Below are 6,356 nucleotides of genomic sequence, written 5' to 3'. Positions count from 1 at the left end.
ATATGTATATATATATATATATGTCCCATCTTTTAAATGAATGATTACTTTTTACATCTATAAACTAGCTGTCACCCAAGAATTTAATTTAACCAAAAAATAAAGATTAATATAATAGACACCTCTCTATGATTTGATCTTTTGAAATTTTGCACGTTTTGAATACACTTGATTCACGTTTAAAAATAAGAAATGTGATGGGCATTCATTTAAGCATAAAAGCAATATAAATTAAGAAATCCAATTTTTTTGAAGACCCAAGTCATTAGAAAAAAATATTAGTGGCTTTTGTCATTCTCCATATATCATAATGTTCTAACCATGAGTTGTTGTTTGCAATTTTTAATGACAGTTGTATAGAAAAAACCAATAAAATATTACCACGTATGCTTGTTTTAATTTGAAATTAAACTAAAGTCTTCCTCTGTCTCTCCCATTTGCTATCTCAATCCACTCACCTCCTCTCTCATCTTTATTCGCTCACGTCTCTTTCTCACTGCCTCTCATGGCAGTACTCTTTCACTGTTACTGCAATTGATTTCTTCTTCAGGCTCAATTGCATTTTTCTCTTCTTCTTCTCCTTAATTTTCTCAGCTCCAATTAAAATTAAACCCCAAAACCCACCCACCGCCCGCCTCAACTGCTGATCTTCATAAATTGAACTCCAAGCTCGCTCTTCTAAGTAAGTTCTCTTCTGACAACAATATAATAATCACCAAATCAAAATCTTCATTTTGGTGCAAAATCCTCATTTTGGTGCAAAATCCATTAGTTAACATGACGTGTTATTACATTACTTTAGGTTTCAATTACTTATTTATGAATAATACTAAAGATACCAAATCAATATACAAAAATATGTACCAAGAATCATATGTCAATATTTGATTGGTTGTTTAAGGGTTCACTTATCTATAATTAGATTATAATAATATTTTAATCAATAAAAATATTAACAGGCAACTTTTGATACACATCTTTATATATTTAGCTGGTATCCTTAGTTTATTCACTTAGATTAAATGGTCTAGAGATATCCTTAGATTGAGTGATTAAGAGGATGAATGGGTCAGATTAAAAGTCAAACAAAAGCAAGTGGAGGGGAAAACAAGCAGGACCTATTTGGTATTTGGTGTTAAGTTGAACTTTTTTAATTGTGACCCAAAACATATCTTTATATATTTAGTTGGTATCCCTAGTTTATTCAATTAGATTAAATGATAAAATGGTCCATATATCCTTAGATTGAGTGATGAAGAGGATGAATGGGTTAGATTAAAAGTCAAACAAAAGCAAGTGGAGGGGAAAACAAGCCGGACATGTTTGGTATTTGGTATTAAGTTGAACTTTTTTAATTGTAATCCATTCAAATTGGGTTAGATTTTAAATTGTTCAGTCTGTTAAAATACCACTGATTCCATAAGTTTAAGTTTATAGAAGATAGTCTTTCATTTCATTTATATTTTTCTAGAAGGTGGACTTTCATTTCATTTATATTTTTCTCTAACATTTCCCTTCAAATGTAGGCCCGTCTCTTTTGGGCTTCTATCTGGATCCTTACATTTGTTTTTTCATTTTGAATGGAGTTGTTGAGTTTCGAATCTAGAACCTCTTGGATCTCTGACTCTGATACCATATTGAAATACCACTAATTCCAAAAGCTTAAGCTAATAGAAAGTGGACTTTCATTTCATTTATATTTTTCTCTAACACACTCTAATCTAGCATATTGAACAAATATTTTATTTTCTTTAGATGACAAGGGAAATATCCTTGTAGGACGATTGAAAAATAGATTATCTCCCAGTAATATAACCTCCTTAAACATAATGATGTGGACCTACATGTAAATCCCATATTTTTGTGAGTTGGGAGTTGATATTTTTTATAATACTAAAAATTTTTCTTTTAAGACAATTTTAAAAATAATGACCACTGATGATATCTTTTAATTTCCAAATAAATAGATCAATCTAGGTAGCTAAAATATTCCCCTCACAATCTTTCAAAAATAAAATAAAATGACAAGTGAATTAATATAACCAAAAAAAGTGATGCAAATTCATATGGAAATTAGTGTGGATTCTTAATAATGTAAACTATATGAAAGGTTATATTATGGCCTAGGATATTGTAATAAATACATTCAATTATATATATATATATATATATATATAGATATGTGTGTGTGTATACACGCACACACACCAAAACACTATCAATTATTCACCAAAAAAATAACCCCAAAGCACAATATTCATATTATATTGTATGTATGTGTGTATTTATATGTATACGTATTTATATATACAGTGAAGGTGTATGAGGCTTCACTGTCATTCAATTGGCTTGGACGGCCTTGACATGTCACGTAATTAAGTTTTAAGACGTTACATAGAGGATGGGACCCTGTTTGATGCCCCATTGAAGAAGGAAATACCTTTTGCCCCTAGTCGTAGCTAGATGGGATTGGACTAAACCTTACACTTAGTAGGAATATAACCGAATGTCGTGACGAGGAAATATCTTTCTCAATTAAAACAATAAACCAGCTATTTTAATTATCTAAGTTACTGAAATTAGGAAGTCGATCTGCTTTCTAGAGAGAAAACAATAAGACTCCTGAAAAGCTATAATCCAAACATCCTCATCTCGTTCAAAAATTAAATGGCACAAAAGTGGTGGTTGGGATGTGTAACTCTCAACTCTATAGCTTCAATTGAGAAGTCCTTGTCTTCGAGTCTTGGAAGAAGGTTAAATTTCAGCTTCTTAGGGAATTCCATTATTCCTAGAAGAGAGAGAGAGAGAGAGAGAGTGTGTGTACTTTATAATATTCTCAATTATTGGTGTAATGTGAAAATTATATAAAGCCTCTAACTCATACATTTGAGAAAACAAAAAGAAAAAAAAAAAAAAAAAACTAACCAATAATGGAATTATAGAGAATAGACTGAAGTCAATATTTTATTTAGGGAAGATTAAACTTTAGTATCATGAACAATCATGTTATTTCATTAAGAGGCCGTACAGTTCCCCCCCCCCCCCCCCCCCCCCCCTCTTTTACATCTAATATCACGTACTTTCAAAATTATTATAAATTGGTTCAAATATATTAAAATTAAGAGAAACAGTGAAAATAGATTAAAAAAAACTTACATGCCCTTGAAATTGTACATTAGTACCCTTTTTTTTTTTTTTTTTTGGTTTTTATGTTTCTCAATTTTCACAATTAAATCAGTAATGAAAAAAATTAGTAATATCAAAAGCTTAAAACCAAAATAAAATCTAATAACTCACCATTTAATCCAACCAAACATCACATATGTATTTTTTACATAAAATTTTCATGTTTCTAAAGAAAATTACATTATTATTTTATTTTGAATATCTATAATATGTACAAATTATAATTTTTATTTTTTAAAAATTATATTTGTATTTTTTAATACCTTAATAATTTTTTATAAAAATAACAGTTCTCTCTTAAAATAGTTTATAAAATTTTAAGTTTTTTTTCCAAATTTTAGGATTAAAAAATGTTATAAACTTTTTAAGAGAGAAATGTATTCTTTAATAAATTAGCAAAATATTAAAAAAATATGAATATACTATTTCAAAAAAATAAAAATAATAATCCATACATATTATAGAAATTAAAAATAAAATAAAAAACATACAGACCTATATAAAAAAAAAAAGTGATCAACTAATTTTTTTAAAATAATAGTTTTTTTAAAAAAAGTAAAAATTTTATTAAAAAAATATTTTATAAAAAAAAATGCATATGTGTTGTTTGGTTGGATTAAATGCTGAACTATTATTCTTTTAATAAATTAGAAAAATATAAAAAATAAAAATAAAAATAATAATCTATACATATTATCGAGAATCAAAATAAAATAAAAAACCATAAAGACCTATATAAAAAAAAATTGATCAAGTAATTTTTATAAAAATAATAATATTTTAGGAAAAGAGAAAAATTTTATAAAAAAATATATATCTGTTTGTTTGGTTGGATTAGATAGTGAGTTTTTAGATTTTATTTTAGTTTTAATTGTTTTAGTTTAATAACCTATTTTTAATGAATTTAATTGCAAAAATTAAAAACAATTTATAAAGTACGAAAGTCCAATTTCCACGGTGATATGAATCACAAGTGATACATTTTTACAGTTTCTATTATTTTTAACAGATTTTGACCAATTTATAATAATTTTAAAAATAGAGGATATTAGGTGTCAACAAAAATTTTACAACCCTTAAACAGAATAATGTGGTTTTATACGATACTAAAGTATAAATTTCCTTTTTATTAATTTAAAATCATGTATCTGGCATACCAGTCTCATAGTCTTTATATGCTTTGCTAGACCAGTTTGAAATGCAGAATTGGTCAAAATTGACTAAATTAATTTAAATTTCAGGGAAAAAAAATTTTGATCAAATCAAATTGTATTATTTTAAAGTTAGCCAAATTTAGTTGAACTGAACTATATATAGATATATATATATATATATATATATAAAATATAGTCTAATCTCACATTCCAAATTGGCCACATATAGTGTCCATGTTAAATTTATATAACCAGATTGGCTAGGTTCATGTCACCCTTCCCTTCCCTTTTGGATTAGGTTCTTGTCACATTGTTTGAGGAGGTACAAAAACCCATGAAAATTTCCATCTAATCGCTACGTTACCATTTCCTTTGTATGTTTACTTTTCAATGAACCCGTGATCTCTTTCCATAATTTTATGTTAATTTTGACAGCAGGGTACTAACAATTTGCATACCTAAAGTACTTGTATAGCAAAGAGTAAAGATATTTTTCTTTTACTCCAAAAACAAGTTTCCAAAACTATCTTAAACTCCTTAAAAGTAACTGTTACAATCAACTTTCATAGAAGCAGTGTCCAATCACTTCCAAAAGGCAATTGCTTGCCATTCTCAGCAACAAGGCAAACACATATTTTAAAGAAGCCCCAAATGAAAGGATTATGAAATAATGTAAAAGAAAATAATAATAATAATAATAAACATTAAATACTCACAAGGGAAAACGTTTCCTTGTGAAACTTTTCAAGAAAAAGGTTTTTTTTTTTTTTTTTTTTTTTTTTTTTTTTTTTGGTGTGTATGTGTGTGTGTTATGGGCTTGGTTGCTTCGGATTAATCTTCAAAAAGGAGGTGATCTTTTAGTTTTACCTCACACACTTTTTCATTTATTTATTTATTTATTTTATTTTTGGGGCTAAAATACCCTTTTGAAAGTCTTAGTTGGGTGGAGAATGTACATCAAATTAATATGAGAGAGAGAGAGAGAGAGAGAGAGCATGAGGGTCAGCAGATGACCATACTTCTGCTTCCATTTTATGTATTTTTAATCAGACTTTGCTTGGAAAGCGAGCCTTTTCCTTATTTCTTTTCATTTTGAGCTGTCATCAGACAAGATATATATATATATATATATATATATAATGGTTTAACAATAAAAATTAAATAAAATACAATAAATATTAAAAAAAAAAGAGAGAGAGAAACAAAGAATGAACACATTAAAATCTAAAAGAATACCATTTTGTAGCTCTCAATATCATTAAATGCAAATGTCCATTAATGAGTCCGACTGTAAAAGGAGTAAATCCACCATAAAAACGAAATGCGGTCCTAACTAACATGGCAGTAAATGCTAAAGACATGAATTCTTCTTTTAATTTCACTAATTGTAATGATTTTTTGTGGTTCATCTATGCGTTGATTTCTCCCTGCTTTACTTAATTGGAATCATATATAGCTTGAATTCAAATCCTGAGTAATTAATTAATTAATTAATTTATGCATGAACAACTTTTAGAGGGACATTTAATCAGAAAATAGATTCATTGTCTTTTTCATATTTTTCTTAGAAATTAATTATTTACAGAACTTGTGATCTATTAATGATGGAAAAAGCGCATCAGAAATATTTATATATTCAAAAATTATTATTATTATTATTATTTTTTGCTGAGCGATTAACATCTTTTATTACGGGATATCAGCTAGGAATGCAATTACTAAAATTCTCCACAATTTCTTGTGTTTACACAAACTATTTTTCCTACCAATTTGTCGGAAAAAAAAAAAAGGTTTAAAGAATGTTTGTCAATTAGATCAAAAATATAAAACCTATTAGACTCTAGCTAATTTCTGAGTGTCCTTCAGATTTTTAGTAAAATCAGAATAATTTTACTAAAAGAGAACCCTTGTACATATGCTCACAATTTCTGTTTTTTTCCTTTTTTTTTAAAAAAAAAAAAGAAAAAGGAAAAGGAAAAGGAAAAGGAAAATACAGTGCATTTTTGGACCCCATTT

Source organism: Ziziphus jujuba, chromosome 4 (genome assembly GCF_031755915.1).
Source record: "Ziziphus jujuba cultivar Dongzao chromosome 4, ASM3175591v1".
NCBI lineage: Eukaryota > Viridiplantae > Streptophyta > Magnoliopsida > Rosales > Rhamnaceae > Ziziphus > Ziziphus jujuba.
The sequence above is the reverse complement of the archived record's forward strand: the minus strand, read 5'-3'. Positions refer to the sequence as shown.